Source organism: Chlorocebus sabaeus, chromosome 22, assembly GCF_047675955.1.
Source record: "Chlorocebus sabaeus isolate Y175 chromosome 22, mChlSab1.0.hap1, whole genome shotgun sequence".
Classification (NCBI taxonomy): domain Eukaryota; kingdom Metazoa; phylum Chordata; class Mammalia; order Primates; family Cercopithecidae; genus Chlorocebus; species Chlorocebus sabaeus.
In genome coordinates this window covers 2,561,045-2,580,390 of record NC_132925.1, presented here as the reverse complement: position 1 = coordinate 2,580,390, position 19,346 = coordinate 2,561,045, and positions in this window count along the sequence as shown.

Here is a 19,346-nt window from a genome sequence, read left to right as displayed (position 1 = left end):
GTTGTGTTTTTGCAGTGGCTGGTACCAGTTTTTCCTTTCCACATTTAGTACTTCTTTCAGGAGCTCTTGCAGGGAAGGCCAGGAGGTAGCAAAATCCCTCAGCATCTGCTTGTCAGGAAAGGGTTCTGTTTATCCTTTACTTATAAAGCTTAGTTTGGCTGGATATGAAATTCTGGGTTGAATATTCTTTTCTTTAAGAATGTTGAATATTGGCCCCCAAAAAATCTCTTCTGGCTTGTAGATTTTCTGCTGAGAAGTCTGCTGTTAGTCTGATGGACTTCCTTTTGTAGGTAAACTGGCTGTGCTTAACAGTTTTTCATTCATTTCGACCTTGGAGAATCTGGGGTTGATCTCATGGAGTATCTTAATGCTGTTCTCTGTATTTCCTGAATTTGCATATTGACCTGTCTTGTTAGATTGGGGAAGTTTTCCTGGATAATATCCTAAAGTGTGTTTTCCACCTTGTTTCCATTCTCCCTTTCTCCTTCTAATACTCCATCAATCATAGGTTCAGTCTTTTTAGGAAGTCCCATATTTCTTGGAGGCTTTGTTCATTCCTTTTCATTCTTTTTTTCTCTATTCTCGTCTGCATGTCTTATTTCAGCAAGGTGGTCTTCAAACTCTGTTATCGTTTCTTTCGCTTGGTCGATTTGGCTATTGATAGTTGTGTATGCTTCACGAAGTTCTTGTGGTGCGTTTCTCAGCTCCATCAGGTCATTTATGTTCCTCTCGAAACTGGATATTTGAGTTAGCAATTCCTCTAATCTTTTATCAACATTCTTAGCTTCTTTGCATTGGGTTAGAACATGATCCTTTAGCTCATTGTAGTTTTTAATTACCCATCTTCTGAAGCCTCCTTCTGTCAATTCATCCATCTGATTCTCCTCCCAGTCTGCACCCTTGATGGAAAGGCATTGCGATCATTTGGGGGAGAAGAGGATTTGGATTTTCAGCATTTTTTCATGGATTCTTTCATATCTTCATGAGTTTGTCTAGTTTCGGTCTTTGAGGCCACTGTCCCTTGGTTGGGGCTTTTGTGGGGGCCTTTTATGTTGTTGTTGTTGTTGTTGATGCTGTTGTTGTTACTTTCTGCTTGTTTGTTTTTATTTCAAATAGTCAGGTCCCTCCCTATTCTGTAGGGCTACTGCCGTTTGCTGGGGGTTCACTTCAGGCCTTGTTCATCTGATTCACTCCTGTGCCTGGGGATGTCACTCCAGGAGGCTGGAGAGCAGCAAAAATGGGTGCCTGCTCCTTCTTCTGGGACCTCTGACCTTGCGGGGCACCAACCTGTTGCCAGTAGGATGAATCACTCCTGTATAGGGTGTCTGACAACCCCTGTTGGAGGGTCTCACCCAGTTGGGTGGCACAGGGAGCAGGAGCCGTTTAATTATTCAGTTTGTCCCTTGATGGAGAGGGTGTGTTTTGCTGGGGGCAAACCCACTTGTCTGGGCTGCCTGGATTCCTCAGAAGTACCAGGAAGAGAGGCTAAGTCTGCTGGTCTGCATTAGAACAAATTCACAGCTTGAAATCAGACATAATTGTACTACAAATTATGGCAAGATGTGGATAAAAAACTTAACAGAAGTTCTTGCTATCATCAATGTTCATTGCAAAGAAGTCAGCTCATCTTCTGAAAATGAAAGCGATGGGCAGGAACATCTGACACTATATAGATATCTACATCAAGCACAGTAGGTACTTCGTATGGATTCATTACGTCAGTGAAGAAGGGAATTTTTATGATAAATGATCACTGGAACTCTTTTTGCATCATGCAGCAGAATTTTAGATTGGCATTGGTTGCCTACCTGAGTTAAAAGGAAGATGGCGGCATTGATTCAAGGTAGGGAATCAAGAATATGCTGGAAAGAGAAAGAATTATGTACTACATGGCCCAATTACTAAATAAAAGTAAATTTACCTGTCTTATACATTTTGTGGTGTTATTAAATATTTGATTCACAATAAATTGAATAGTTTACAAATTTTTATTATTCCTTACCTGGCCATATACATATACATACACCACAGTTTGATCACTAGGGGATATCTCTTAGATATAAAATCAAAATAGAATATTTTAAAATTTCTTCAGGTAAACTGAGGGGGCTGCATTTAATGTCTGAAAGAGCATCTAGAATCATCAAAGTTTTAGCTAGCTCCACTCTGCTCCTTCCTGGCTTAGTTAATTAACATCAAGGATTTCTACTTATTTGAATGCTAGATAACCCTAGGAAGTAATTCAGTTGCACTTTTCTAATACTGCCCACCAACAATCATATTTCCAAATGCTGGCATGCAGAAGAATCATGTGGGATACTTGCTTAAAATGCAGAGTCCTGGACCCTAGACCAGGAAATTCTTATTTGTATATTTGGGGTGAGAAACAGAATTCATAGTTTTTTTGATTTTAATGTTAATTGTTTTGTGTGGGTATGTAGTAGGTGTATATATTCATGGAGCGCATGAGCTGTTTTGATACAAGCAATTTGAAATGGTTTGTGGGCCAGTTCGAGAAACACCACCCTGAAATGATCAATGTTAGTAGTTGATCAATTTGGTCATATGTCAATTTGACTGATTAATTTTTCATTCAATCAACTCATTTGAACTAAAAGATCAGTTAAGCCAAATGACACGCTTGTTACAAGCATAAGCAGAGCCTCATTGTATGGCTTTGGATCAATAATTTAACTTTCCAACTGCTCCGTTGCTTGATCTATAAAATAGTAACTGTATTTCCTCACAGTGTTGTTTAAAGGAAGAACTATTAAAATATTACAAAACAAGTTTTGGATATGAATACTTAATAGCAGAATACTGTCAGTGTATTATGGAAATTAAATAATTAGTATGAGGGGAATTGATTTCACTGTTGTATAAAAGTACGTGTTTCTGCTCGACAAGGAGTAACTTGAGTTCTGATATGATTTGAGCTACTATTTTTATTCTGAATATGCATTACTGGAAATAGGTCACAGCAGGAAGACAGATTAAGGCAGTTTAAAGGAAAATAGAAACTATAAAAAATAAATTTGCAATTACAATAAGAGAGCAGAGCTGTCTCCTTTTCTTTGTGTACTCAGTGGCCAATGTAATCGTCCTCTATTTCACGTACAGGGTTAACCCTTGCATAACCTGAAGTCTTCTTCAACATTCTCAAAAGGACGTGAGCATTTTCCTTCTGGTTTTAATATTAGAACAATGTGTATTTAGCACTCTGAGTTAATGTGGCACTGAGTTCTCCAGAAATATTAAACTTCATAAAGCATAATTTGCTATTGATGTAAGTTAAAAGACAGATAACAAGTAAGACCAAAAAGAGGGGGAGGGGATGAAGAGGGCAAAACACATAAATGTAAGAGGTTATATGTAAAAAATGATGAGAAAGTATAGTATTCAGAATTTTTTTTTTTTTTTTTTTTGGTCAGGAGTGATGGCTCACGCCTGTAATCCTAGCTACTTGGAAGGCTAAGGCAAGAGAATCTCTTGAGCCTGGGAGGTGGAGGTTGTAGGTTTTAGTGAGCTGAGATCGTGCCATTGCATTCCAGCCTGGGTGACAGAGCAAGACTTGATCTCTTTGATGCATGAATCAATACTGATGATGTCCAATAATAAATTATTTGGTTATAATATTTCAGTAGGTCTTCCTTTAAATATTATATTCAAAACAATTTCCTACCACACGTTTCTTCCTTCACACTATTTCAGTCGCACTGGCTTCTCTGTTGTTCCTCTCTTGTACTCCTCAGATTCTTGCTTCAGGATCCTTCAACTTGCTGTTTCGCTTTCTGGACCAGTTTTCCACCAAATACCCACACAGTTCATTGTCACAATTTAAACAAATCCTTCTGAAATACCACCTCTTCACTGAGGCCTTCTTCAACCTCTCTATCTAAAGTAATGTCTCAGAGTCCTAGGCAGAGGTTCCTGTCCTCTAAGAAAGCTTTGGCCTTTTTAGGGAGAGTTCCTTAAGACAGATAAATTAGGCTCCACCCAAAATTGACAGACTCATAGTATTCAGAGGATACTGCAGAGAATTTATATTGCTAATAAAGGTCACCCACTAAAGAATGAGAAATGACTGAAATAAATATAAAGAATTTCTTGTGGTCAACCCTGCTGCCCTGGAAAACTTTCCTAGCTGTTACATTAAAAACAGGTGAGATTTCAGAGATGTTATCTTGACGATGTGGCAGGAAATGCCCTCACTGAGGCAGGTTCCTCAGCAAAAAGTGTTGGTGAGCTTGAGACAGCAAAAAAGGGGCAAAAACTACAGCTTCAGCAGAAAGCAATGTGTCTGTAGCTGTTGAATCAAGAGGTCCTCAAAGTTGACATAGATGGTAGCAATAATGATGACCTTTCTGCTTCATGTAGGACTTTAGGTAGGCAGACAGTATTTAAAGTGTTTTTTATTCAGCCATGACCGGTTCCAGCACAGCTTGAAACCACACGAACTATACCTTTTGTGTGTGTGTGTGGCACAGAGCCACTTTCTCCCTCCCTTGCTCTCTCATACTTTAGCTGCTTTAAGCAGAATGATGATTAGGGTGAGGCCAAGGTCTCCTTGTCCCCAGAGAAGGGAATAAAGGCCTCATGAACCCATGTGGACACACTGCAAAGTTCCAGCAAGCGAGGAGGGAATCAAACATTAGTGGTTCTTTTGGCTATAGATGCCAAAGTCACCATGGGAACAGGACTTATAAGGGGGGCACCTGCTTTCAACTGATGGGGAAGGAGACCTGCGTAGGGTCATTTGGGCCTATTTGTTCTGCTAATATTGTAGCTTCCACTGCGGAATGTATAGTGATTCTCTCAATCTTGAAGAGTCACATGTAGAAAGTGATAGTCAGACTTACAAATCTGTCACCAAACCCTCTCTTGGTCTTTTCCTGAGTAGTCCAACCAAAAGTATACAGAATTGCAAGAAAAAGAGGAAAAATGAGAGCCTGGATTAAGGAAATGAAAGTAGCTTTTACTTTTACTGTTACTGGTCATGCAGGGCTTTTGTTTTAATATACTACATGTCTTACTAGTAGTAGTAAGGGGTTGTAAGGGGTAGTAATAGATGTTGTGTATTAAAACATAATCCCTGCATGACCAGCCAAAGTGAGCTGACAGATTATGGTCAATTGAATTCAGTTGTTTCTCCTATAAACCAACTGTTCTAATATTCTAGACATAATGATTATAACTGAATCTATCATAGACGGATGGTACTTGGTATACGTCTTCAACCCTGCCAGCACCTTCTTTTCTATTCCACTGGCACTAAGCGATCAAAATACATTATTTTAAATATATTTTTACAACATAGAGATGGGGTCTTACTACGTTGCCCAGGCTGTTGTTGGACTCCTGGCCTCAAGTGATTCTCTTACCTTTGTCTCCCAAAGTGTTGGGATTACAGGCGTGAGCCATGGTGCCTCGCCTAAGATCAATTCTTGACAGTCATTAGCATGGCTTTAGTGGAAGACCAGAATATGGAAGTGTTCCAAAATATGGAAGATTATTGAGCTGAAGACAGTTAAGAAGGAGCAGATGCAGGAAAGCTCTCTGCCCTCCCTCTCTTTGCCTAAAAGCAGGTCATAGATTTACAAAGACAGAAGATATCCTGAATCACCCCTCTACAAGGAGAACAAAGGTTAACCACTGAAGACAACTGTAGACTCTCACTGGCCTTGTGAAAAACCTTTACTAATTAGTGTTTGTCTGCCAATTATTTGTCTTTTTTAAGTTACCACCCCTAGAGAGTGAAAATCCTTTTTCTTTGTTGCCACTTCTCTAAAAATTTATTGTTCTTTGTTGAAGATGTTATGTAAGCTGAAATTCAAAGCCACCTGTTTGAGAATTATTCATTCCCTGGCTATCTCTCTTCATATATATATAATATTATATATATATAAAATATATATAATATCGTGTATATATAATATTATATATATATGTTTCTTTTTGTTTTTCTCATTGATTTATCTTTTGTACAGGGTTCCATTTCAACTAGACCCTGTGAGAGTTGAAGAAAAAATTATTTTTCTTCTCCTATACATTCATGCCAAGAACAGCCATTAAAAAGTCACTGAAAGGTCTCAAGTAGGAGGGAAATATGGACAGATAACTGAGGGAAAATATATTCAGTAAGTGTAGAAAACTTGCTGGAGGTAGGGAGATTGTTGCAAGGGTTCTGAACGTCTTCCCTGTCCAGCTCACTGGAATGAAGGTGGTGCAATCACGCGTGTGCACATGGACCACAAAACCAACACCACAGTGTTGCACACGGTCTCAGAACTGATCCAGGCCACTTCACACATGCCTTCCTCATGGTCATGGGTTGCCCAGTGTGTGTTTCCTTCCTCCCACTTTCAACCTCACCCCTTTATAACTCTCCTGCACATTTAGCCCCACACCAAAAGCATTGTCTCCCCACCCCTGGCATCTTTTTTTTTTTTTTCTTTTTTCCTGGTTTTTCCAATTTGACCTTGGTATTTTATTTCCGGACAGGTAATTTTGTTTTTGTGATTTTTGTTGTTGTTACTTACTCTCTGGCCTAGCTCATAAATAACCATCTTTGTTTCTGCAAGTCTCTTTCTCTGGAAGTAGAGTTAGACAAAGAAGAGAGGTGACAATGTCAGAGTCGAGGCCATAGAAGTAGGAATTGAAAGAAGAGCATGGTGAAAAAGATGCTGCTTTCAGGATGATGTGTTGAAGTGAGCAAAACACAATTAACAAGCAGAAATGGAGATGAAAAGAAATGGAAGGCTGGAACGTAGCTTTCAGGATTCCAACTCTAGTGCTTCATATACCATGATGTAATCCGTAAGATTTGGAATACAGAAAAAGAAAGATTTGGGATATGAGGTGAAAGACGGTTAGTTTAGGTTTGACTTATAAGGGAATAGACAGACTTACATCATCTTCACAATTAGCTATGACTATTCCTGTCTCTATATGCACTAAACGCTACATATTTTTTACAGAGATGCTATTGTTTTCAAGCTATATAAAGAAAACTGCAAACAAAACCCACTTGGGTGAACTGTCTTTGACCCAGTGTATACCCAGTTTTTTCCTTCACATAATCTAGTTATGTGTATTTTATAAAGGTATCAGTTCCTTGAATTTGGAAACATAGCAAGGTTATCTGAAGTTCATTGTGTCTTTTCTTTTCCCAAAGGAACTTTATTTATGAAAAAATAGTCTCTTCTGAAATGGTGACTCATGGTGAGATATTTACTTGATTTTAATGTCTTTGTTGCATATCTTCTTAGCATCTACAACATTGACAAGCTCACTTAAAATTGTGAATAAATTTTGTGTAATGAGAGGTTGCTTTCTCTATATTCCTTTCTCTTAGAAAAAGCAATTTAATGATTTTTGAAAGAAAAGCTCTTAGTCATTTCCAGGTTTTACTTATTAATTTAATATTTTATGTAAATATTTATTATTTTATAATAATTTAATCACTATATTATAATTACATTTATATTATATTTATATATAATATAATTTAATTTATATTTTATATAATATATTATATTATAATTATATTAATTTGTTATTCATTATTACAAAGATTTATTGTTATATAAATATTTATTTTACTGATTAATATATTATATAAATATTTATTATATAGTGTGTTTCTTCATGTCTAAGCTCTAACTCTTACACATCAATCTATAGTTTCTATATTCTAAATAACAATTTTTCTTCTGGGCAGTTCATTTTATGTGCTGTGCTGTGTGAAGCACTGGAGCACACTCTGCGGGTGTTTCCTCTCCACTGGCAGTGACCTAAACCTTCCCTGAGGACAGGGGCTCTAGCTCCCTCACTTTGGCGTCCATATGTATTAATTAGAACTCTTTCAGTCTTAAATGAATGGGAGAAATACAACTCATATTATTTTAAGCAAGGAAAACTAAAACACGACAAACAAGTTTTGTTTCACTTAAAGTGAAGATCAAGGCACATAAACTAGCTTCTGACATGGATGAATTTAAGAGTTTGAAAGAGATCTGATTCTGTATCTTGATCTTGTGTCTCTGTCTCTGCCTTTTTTTTACTGTCTTAAAGGTTACCTCTGAGTGCTAACCATATACCTGTCAGTAGCAGCGGGAAAAGAAGGTGGTCTTCTGATAGCTTGGGAAGAAGTCTGTGTCCTGAGTCATCACTTGCCTGTCTTTCGAGTTAGGCTTGAATCACATGTAGTGAGCAGATGGACTCTGGAAAATGAAACAGGACCTATGTGGCTCCCCAATGACAGACGTAAATTAAATACATGAAATCCACCCCCAGAATTAACACCTACGACACCGACTTAAATGTAGCATATATAAAATAAATGTTACTAATTCATTAAAAGTAAACAGTCTTTTAAAATCACATATCCTAGGACTTTGGGACATGCCCAAAAAAATAAAATGTAGAATCTCTAGAACAGACAGTAACCCAACTAAGGAGGACTATAAGCAAATGCATGGAGTTGGTACTATGAGTGTGTATAGAGGGAAGAAAAAGGGCAGAGAAAGAGAGAGAGATGGAGAGAGAGAGAGAGAGAGAGAGACAGAGAGAGAGAGAAAAACTCAGTTATTATGTATAAGATGCCAAAAGAAAATAGATAAAATAGATCTACGCAGCCCAGAGTGGATTATATATATTGTGGGCTAGTGAGTTTAGAGAAGGGCTAGGGGTCAAGGTATGCTTCAAATTGCACTCTAAAAACCACTCTCACTAAAGTATCAATAGTAAAACTCAGTTATCGTAAGGTACTTTGCTGGCTTATATAGCAGAGAAGTACCAAGCGGGAGTGCTTTCAGACCCAGCTGACTTTACGATCATACAAGATCATCAGGGCTTGCTCTCATGATTTCTCAGCTCTGCTTCCTTCTGCTTTTGGGTTTCGTCTTTCCTGCAAACAGATTTCCTCTATGTGGCTGGTGGAAATGGCTATCATCAGCCACAAACTGAGATTTCCCCAACTTGGCATTACATGTGGAAAAGAATGGCTCACTCATTTCTCAAGTCAAAGAAAAAAATCAGATGGGCTCTGCTTTAGTTAAGCATCCATCTCTGAATCAAGCACTGTGTCCAGGACAGTGGATCACCATGACTAGCCAGGCCTGAATCACATTTCATCTTGGGAATAGAAGATTTATGATGGGGAATAAAATGTGTCAGGCAGCCCATAACAGCAGGTAACACAACCTACCGAAATATGTAAGATATACACACAGAGAGAAGAGTTGAATAAACTGTCCAGATAGAGTACTGGCATGTACAGAAGTGCTAAATATTGCAAAAAAATAATATTTTAGCTAAGTGCTGAAGCTACAAAGATGAATAAAAACCAGTATTTACCTTCAAATGAAAATTTTCTACTCAGTGATATAGACAAATAGATATTTATACAAACGCAGCTATACCCAGGACCTTGAGGGTATTGTGTTAGTCTGTGTGCCTTGCTATAAAGGAATGCCTGAGACTAGGTAATTTATAAAGAAAAATAAACATACATTTTGGCTCATGGTTCTACAGGCTACATAGGAAGCATGATACCAGCATCTGCTTCTGGTGAAGCCTCAGGAAACTCACAATCACGGTGGAAGGTGAAGGGGGAGCAGGCGTGTCGCATGGCGAGAGAGGGAGCAACAGAGAGATGCCAGGATCTTTTAACAACTAGATTTCATGTAAATTCACAGAGAACATGGTACTCACTTGTTACCATGGGGAAGACACCAGGCCATTCTTGAGGGATCCGACTCCATCACCTAAACATCTCCCACCAGGTACACCTCCAACATTGGAGGTCACATTTCAACATAAGATTTGGAGGAGGCAAAACATCCAAAGCTTATCAGGTACCAAATTTGGCACCTATTTTTTGTGGCTGAGACAAGGACATAGAGAAGTCCAGTAAGACTTCCTGAATACGGTGATTTCTGATGTTAATTAGAAAGGCTGAATCAGAATTTGCTGGAAGGAGTGGAGACAGAAGAGGGTGTGTGTTTGCACATACATATACTCCTGGTATGTCCCTGTTAAGTGCACAAGACAAGTGTAACAGAGGAAGAAGTCTTGAGGCTTAGAAAGCAAATTATGATATTAGATTATATACCCCATAGGGAGTGTATTAGGAGGAAAAGTCAGTAGATCTGAATCTCCTTTATATAGGTCACTTTGAAAATTCTGAACAAAGAGAAGATAAGAGAAATAATAATCAGATAGTAGTTACAGAAGCAAAGCCAGAGGAAAAAAAGGTCCAAGTCAATACAAAGACAGTAGAACTGAAGAGAACTAAGATTACAGAATTATTATTATTTTTAATTAATTTTTTTTTGAGATGGAGTCTCACTCTGTCACGAGGCTGGAGTGCAGTGGCACGATCTCAGCTTACTGCAACCTCCGCCTCCCGGTTTCAAGTGATTCTCCTGCCTCAGCCTCCCAAGTAGCTGGGACTACAGGTGTGCCCTACCACACCTGGCTAATTTTTGTATTTTTAGTAGAGATAGGGTTTTACCATGTTGGCCAAGATGATCTCGGTCTCATGACCTCATGATCCGTCCACCTCGGCCTCCCAAAGTGCTAGGATTATAGGCGTGAGCCACTGCACCTGGCCTAGAGAATTACTTACTGGCACAATTTGACAAAACTTAGTGATTTCTTGTATATGGGAAATCAGGGAGAAAATTAGCCAAAAATGTTACTAGTTAGAAGTATTGAGTGAGTATTGGTGGAGGAACCAGGTTACCAGCTAGAAGCCTTAGGTGAGTATTGGTGGGGGAACCAGGTTACCAGCTAGAAGCATTAGGTGAGTATTGGTGGAGGAACCAGGAAAAGAGTGATACATTTAAGACACTTCAGATCCACTAAGTAGAAATAAATATTCTGCTCCTGAATGTATAAGTCATAAACTTAAGGGAAAAGCTGAGTTGGAAATATAGATCTATGACTTACCAATATATAAAAAAATGAATGGGAGTACTCAGGGAAAACCTATATAATGAGTAAAGCAGTGGACTGAGGGAGAAATAAATATTATCATTAAAGATATGAATAGCATAATAGAAGTCTACCAAGGAAAGAAACAAGAGTTGGAATGCACAAAGAAAATTCAACAAGTGCAATATCAAAAGACCTTAGAAGAGAATATTTGAAGAAAAAGAGAGTAATTAGTAGTTAAAAAAGGAAGATTCATTAATAAGATTTATATAATATTTATAGGATTAGAAAGTAGAAAACCCTGTTAGGACCCTATTCAGGTTGGGGGCCATGAATGTATAGAATGAATGTATAGAAGTCCATGAATGTATAGAAGTCCCTGTCTAGCTGTGTGATTTCTTTAGCAGCCCTTAGACACTTTTGTTGCAGTTTTGCTAGGAGGATAAATAAGGAGGAGGGTGAACAGGAGGAGGAGGAGGAGAATGAGGAGGAGGAGGAAAAAGAGAAGGAGGAAGAGAAGGGAGAGAGTAGCCATAAAAAAATAAACAAAATAATAAATAAATAACTATGTAGGTATGCTTATAGGCTTATAGAATGGTTTATAGTTCATGTAATCAACTTTAAGGCCAAGACTGAACATGGCAAGAATAGAGGCTAAAATAAAATAGAAGGATTATAAGGATTACAGAGGCATCACAGAGGAGTATAAAATGGAGAGGTCAGAGCACTGAAGGTCCCCATGAGGTCAAAGTCTTGGTAAAGAAAATTGGATGAAGTTTTGGAAAGAAGGAAAGGCAAACGAACAGTAGTCAGGGGGTTTCAAATTTTGAGTTAGAACAGCTCCCTAGATGACGATGGCCACTGTTTGGAAGATTGATGCAGAGGGGCAGGTATGGCCATTAAGTTTAAGTAGGTCCAGAAATGCATGTTTTAGATCATTTGGGCTGTTATAACCATAAACTGAGTGACTTATAATGAAAAGTCAAGATCAAGGTGCTCTCAGATTTAAAAGTTGGAGAGGGTCCAGCTTCAAAGGAGTCAACTTCTCCCACAACCTCACATAGAGGAGGGGTGAGGACACTCTCCAGGGTCACTTTCATAAGAACACTAATCCCGTTCATAAGGGATCTACTCTTGTGACCTAACCACCCCTGAAGTCCCCACCTCCAAATACCGTCACATTAGGGATTAGGGTTTCAATATCTGGATTTTGGGGAGACAGAAAAATTCGGTCTATAGCAGTGAGATTATCAAATTACACGTGTATGGAAATATAAATCTGTAGGAGGGAGAGTAGAAATGGTCTACTAGGTTGTGAGCTGGTTCCAAAGTCTCCAATGAATAAAAAGAAGATAATAGATGTTTATTGGTTATCAGCAGTGAGAAAGGGTATGTGTGGAGAGTCTAAACCTCAAAGAAATATATCTTATATAGTATGTTTTGAAAAAGTTGTAAGAAAAATGTTTTATGCACAAGTCATTAGAAAAAAAGATGGAATAAGGTAGATTTCCTTAGTGTCAGACTATATGAGATATTATGAACCTGATTCTACAGGTAATATTACTACATTTTAAAAATCACTTCTTGCTGGGAGAAGAAAAAAAAATCCCTTTCTGCTACTTGTTAACTATCTAGGTCAAAGATTTTACAGACAAAGAAGATAAAACAAATCAACAAAATTGTTTCTTAGATCATCTAATAACCATTCCTTTAACCAAATATTCATTAAGCAACTACTACGTGTAAGGAAAGTACATGCTTGATGCTGTGCAATTTGAAAGTTGACATTGAGAAAGTCAAGATCGATTTTATTCATAGTTTTTTCTCACCTGAATTACTAAATGACCTTGGACCTTTCTCAGATGTGAAATGCAAGACACATTAAGCATAGTTTCTTGGTCTAGGAGCCAGGAGAAGTTCCTGAATGTGGAAAAAGGGTAAGCGAGAGACCCCGGGGATCCACATTCTTGCCACAGACTTTTACAGTCCTAGCTCCAGGGCAGCCTCTCCACGCTTGCAGGTTTTGTGACTATCAAAAAGGTAGCTACCTTCAGATTGCACAGAGACATTGCTCCAGAGAGGGAACTCACAGAGACCCACAGGATTCAGAGCCCTGTGCACTTGCTGCATGGTGCCATTCTGAGACCTCAGGCTCTGAAGGACTGCATCCTGCCCCGGGGCTGAAGCTGCTGCTGCTACCCCAGGCCAAGGTGGGAGAGGGGAGGCCAGGCACTTTAATGTGCTCCAAGGACAAATCTCACCGCTGCTGCCGTGGGCTGCTGTGAAACTAAGGCACAAGCAAACTGTACTCCCCACAGCTGCCTGCTTATGCTACTCCCATGGAGAGACGTTCCACCCCTGCCTCAAACAGCAGGTGGCAAGCTTAGAGCTAGAGCTGGCACTTCTCTAAGAATTCAGCCCCCACAGGTCCGCATCCTGCTTGAGGGCTGCCACTGTCGCTGCTACCACCAGACAAAAGAGGGAGAAAGGAAGCTGAACGCTTTTGTGCACTCTGAGAACACATTTCACCACCTCTCCGCAGGCTGCTGCGGGACTGAGGGGCTAGGAAATCACACTGTCGGTGGCTGCATGCCTGTGCTGCTCTGACTGAGAGTGGCCCCACCCACCTGGGTGACAGGCCTGCAGCTAGCAGCATTCTGAGAACCCAGCCCTCAAAGAAATGTGTCCTGCCTTGGGGCTGATGATGCCACTGCTGCGACTGGGCCAATAAGGGAGAGGGAATGCTGGGCAAAGCCATATGCCCTGAGGACAAATGCCAACACTACTTCTGTGGGCTGCTGTGGAACTGAGGCACAAGCAAACCATGCCTCCTAGAGCTGCCTACCTATGGTGCTGCCAGTGAGAGTGGCCCTGCCCTCCCAGATGTAGCACAGCTGCTGCACTGCCCATCTGAGCATTATGCTAGGGGCCCGGGGACCACCCTGTGTCTGCTTATTACAACCAGAGCCTGAATGTACTACCAAAGGGCTTGAGGACAAGTTCACCAGCCCAGTTCATCCTCCCAATACTTGATCATGCCATCCAGGGGCCTGAGAATCACTCAGCATAGTCCACCACTGTTGGCATTTGAATATCTCTCTTGGGGTCTGAGGTCAATCTGAACCAACTTGCCACTAGCACCATAGCTGGCACTCACTCACATGCATCCCTGTGGGTCAAGGGGCTGGCCTGTCCAACCCTGTTGCAGCCACCACCAACACCAGCATAAGCCACCTGGCTTCCAGTAGGTTCTCCTACCACTGCTACTGCTATCATCCACATCACACCCAACACCAAAGGACATGAGAACTTGCCCATACACTCATCCCACTACTGCCACTACCATCATCCAAGGAAGTCACCTGGAGGCCCAAATATTGGCCCACCTGTATCTGCTAACATGGAAGCCAGCACATACTGCTGTGGGGCTCAAGGACAGGCACGCTCAGCCCAGTGCTGCCATCACTGGGGCCTGAAGATGGGCCCATCTGGCATGTCAGTCCCGAGCAACACTTCACCACAGCCTTCTCTAATAATCATACCCTGAGCCACTGAGGAAATTACAGGTACCACTAATACTGTTTATAGGAAATAAATCATACAGAGTCTACACTACAGCATGTACCCAAAATAAAAGCCAAACTGCCCTAGCCACCCAACAATATCTATACATCTTTAGGGAAAAATCCTCCCCAATGCAAGAAAATTTTAAAAATTGAAAACAGTGATAGTACACCGAGTGCATATATATAAATGTAAGGACATAGAATACACAAAAAGGCAAAGAAATATGATACCTCCAAAGAAACACTTGATAATTCTGTAGCAACGTATCTTCAATCAAAAAGAAATTCACAAGATTCACAGAACTTAAAATATTGATTTCTAGAAAGCTAGACAAGATACAAGAGAATTCTAAAAATCAACACAGAGAAAACAGAAAAACAATTCATGTTATGAATGAGAAATTTACCAAAAATATAAATATTTTAAAAAAGAACCAAACAAATTCTGGAACTGAATAATTTATTGGACAAAATGCAAAATACATTAGAAAACTTCAACAATTGACTAGGTCTAGCAAAACAAAGGATTTCAGAACTTGAAGACTGGTCTTTTGAAGTGAAACAGCTGGATAAAATTTTTTAAAAATAATAAAATGAATAAGCAAAGCCTTTGTGACATTTGGGAAAACATAAAGCAAATGAATGGCTGAATTATTGGTGTCCCTGTGTGCAAAGAGAGAGCAAAAGGCCTAGAAAGTCTATTGAATAAAGTAATAGATGAACACTTTCTTAGTCTAGTGGAAACTTTGACATTAAAATACAGAATGCTCAATGATCTCCAAACAGATACATGCAAAAAGGTCCTCTCACCACAGCACATTATAGTCAAACAGTCTAAAGTCAAAAATAAAGAAAGGGTTCTAAAGCTAGCAACAGAAAAGCATCTAATCACCTATAAAGGAACCACCATCAGACCAATAGTGGATTTCTTAGCATAAGCCTTACAGACCAGGAAGAAATGGGATGACATATTCAAAATGATGAAAGAAAAAAAAAAAAGAAAAACCTGCCTTACAAGGATACTATGCACAGCAAATTATTCTTCATAAATGAAGGAGAAATAAAGCCCTTCCCAGAGAAGCAAAGCAAGGGAATTAATCTCTACTAGTCTGGTCTTACAAGAAATCCACAAGGGAGTCCTTAACCTGTTAAAAGAGGACATTTACCATCAAGAAAACACACAAAAGTGAAAAACTCATCAGTAAACCAAACATATAAATGAGGAAGACAAAAAATCTCAAAAGATAACATTATAGAAAACTACCAAACCACAATGACAATCAGAAAGAGGAGAAAAAGGAACAAAGAATATATGAAATAACCAGAAAACAGTTAACAATATGACAGGAACAAGACTTCATGTATCAAAAATAACCTTGACTATAAATGGATTAAATTCTCCACTTAAAATATATATACAGACTGGCTGAATGGATAAAGAAACATGATCCAACTACATGCTGACTACAAGAAACACACTTTATTTGTAAAGACACATATAGACTCAAAGAAAAGGGATGGAAAAAGGTATTCCACACAAACAGAAACCAAAATGAGCAGGCATAGCTATGCTTATGTCAGATAAAACAAACTAAGTGAAAAAAATTAAAACAAAACAAAAAAACAAAGAGATCCTTATATAATGATAAAAGGACGTAGCAGGAAAAGGGCACAGCAATTCTAAATATGTATGCCCTGAAATTGGAATACTCATATTCATAAAACAAATATTACTAAATCCAAAGCGATAGACTCCAGTACAATAATAGTGGGGGACTTAAACATCTCATTTTCCACATTAGACAAATCATCTAGACAGAAAATCAACAAAGAATCATTGGATTTAAACTGTACTTTAGACAAAATGCACTTAACAGACATTTACAGAATATTATACTGCAACACAGAAGAATATACATTCTTGTCATCAGTACATGAAACATCCTCGAAGATAAGCCATATGGTAGTTACAAAAGAAGTCTCAAATTTTTTTTAAAAAAATTGAAATCATATAATGTATCTCTCAAAATCACAATAGAATAAGAGTAGACATTATCAGGGGAACCTGCCCCCAATATTTCAACGTAGGTTCTTTCTATTTTCCATAAGTGTCGGGCAGCTGAGAAATAAAGAGGAAGAGTACAAAGCAAGGAATTTTACAGCTGGACCTCCGGGGGTGACATCACATATTGGTAGGACCATGATGCCCACCTGAGCCTTAAAGCCAGCACGTTTTTATTAAGGACTTCAAAAGTGGAGGAGCAGTGCAAGAACTTGGAGTAGGTCACAAGATCACATGCTTCAAAGGGCAAAAAGGAGAACAAAGATCACATGCTTCTGAGGAAACAGGACAAGGGCAAATTCAGAACTACCAATAAGGGTCTATGTTCAGCTGTGCATGTATTGTCTTGATAAACATCTTAAACAACAGAAAACAGGGTTCGATAGCAGAGAACTGGTCTGACCTCAAATTTACCAGGGTAGGGTTCCCCAGTCCTAGTAAGACTGAGGGTATTGCAAGAGACCAGGGCATATTGCAGTTCTTATCTCAACTGCATAGGACAGACACTCCCAGAGCAGCCGTTTATAGACCTCCCCCCAGGAATGCATTCCTTTCCCAGCATCTTAATTATTAATATTCCTTGCTAGGAGAGGAATTTAGCGCTATCTTCCCTACTTGCACGTGTGTTTATAGGCTCTCTGCAAGAAGAAAAATATGGCTGTATTCTGCCTGACCTCGCAGGCAGTCAGACCTTACGGTTGTCTTCCCTTGTTCCCTAAAATCGCCGTCATTCTCTTCTTTTTCAAGGTGCACTGATTTCTTATTGTTCAAACACACATATTTGATAATCAATTTGTACAGTTAATATGATACGATAGTGTTCCTGAGGTGACATATATCCTCAGCTTACGAAGATAACAGGATTAAGAGATTAAAGTAAGACAGGCATAAGAAATTATAAGAGTATTATTTGGGAACTGATAAATGTCCACGAAATCTTCACAATTTATGTTCAGAGATTGAAGTAAAGACAGGTGTGAGAAATTATAAAAGTGTTATTTGGGAACTGATATGTGTCCATGTTAAAATGAAATCTTCACAATTTGTGTTCCTCTGCCCTGGCTCCAGCTGGTCCCTCTATTCAGGGTCCCTGACTTCCCACAACAAGACATCAACACTAAGAGGAACCTTGAGAATTATAGAAATACACGGAAATTAAGCAACATGCTCCTAAGTAATCACTGGGTCAATGAAGAAATTAAGATGCAAATCAAAAATTTCTCTAAACAAATGAAAACGGAAACACAGCATCCCAAAACCTATGGATACAGAAAAAGCAATGCTAAGAAGAAATTTCATAGCAATAAATGCCTACATCAGAAAAGTAGAAATATTTCAAATAAACAACCTAACAATGAACCTCAAGAAACTAGCAAAGCAAGAACAAATCAAATGCAAAATTAGCAGAAGGAAAGAAATAATAAAGATCAGAGAAAACCCAAATAATATAAAGACTTAAAAACAATTTAAAAAATGAAATGAACATTTTATCTTTTGAAAAGATAAACAAAACGGATAAACCATTGGATAGACTAACCAAGAAAAGAACAGCCAACTAAAAAATTTCAGAAATGGAAAAGGGGACGTTACAACTGGCACCAGAGAAACAGAAAAGACAATCAGTGACTACTATAAACAACTATATATGAATGCACTGGAAAACCTAGAGAAAATGGATAAATTCCTGGAAACAAAAAACCTACTGAAATTAAATGAGAAGAAATAGAAAACCCAAACAAACTAATTTTGAGCAGTGAGATTGAATAGTAATAAGAAGTCCACCAACAAAGAAAAGCCCAGGACCAAATGAATTCACAGGTGAATTCTACCAACATAAAAAGAAGAACTAATACCAATACTCCTGAAACTATTAAAGATAGGAAACTCTTCTTAAAAAATTGTATGAAGTCAGCATTACCCTCACACCAACAGTAGACAACAATACAACAACAACAAAAATGAAACTATAGGCCAATATCCCTGATGAACATAGATGCAAAAGTCTTTGAGAAAATATAGCAAATCAAATTCAAGAACAAACTAAGCAGCTAATACACCATGACCAAGTGGGATTTATACCAGGCATGTAAGGACAATTCCACATACACAATAAGTGTGATATTCCATGTCAACAGAATGAAGGACCAAAATTATATGATCATCTCAATAGATGCAAAGAAAACATTGTATAGAATTATTCCCTTCATAAGAGATCCTGTCAACAAATTGGCATAGAAGAAACATACCTCAACAAAATAAAGGTCATACATGACAAACTCACACCTAACATCATACTGAATGGGGAAAACCTGAAAACCTTTTCTCTAAGATCTGGAACAAGACAAGGATGCCTGTTTTTACCACTTCTTTTCAACATACTGCTGGAGCAATTGGGGAAGGAAAAAAAATGAAAGGTATTCAAATTGGAAAAGAAATAATTTTTTTTTTCTGATAATATAGTCTTATATCTAGAAAAACCCAAAAACTTCACCAAAGACTCCTAGATTTGATCAATAAATTCAATAAAGTTGCAGGATATAAAATCAACATACAAAATTGAGTAATGTTTCTGTATACCAATTATGAACTAGGTGAGAAAGAAATCCAGAATGCAATCCCACTTAAAATATCTATAAAAATTACATAGGAATAAATGTAACCAAGGAGGTAAAAGATCTCTACAAGGAAAACTACAAAACACAAATGAAATAAATTGAAGACAAAAACAGATGAAAAGACATTCTATGCTCAGTGATTGGAAGAATTAATATTGTTAAAAT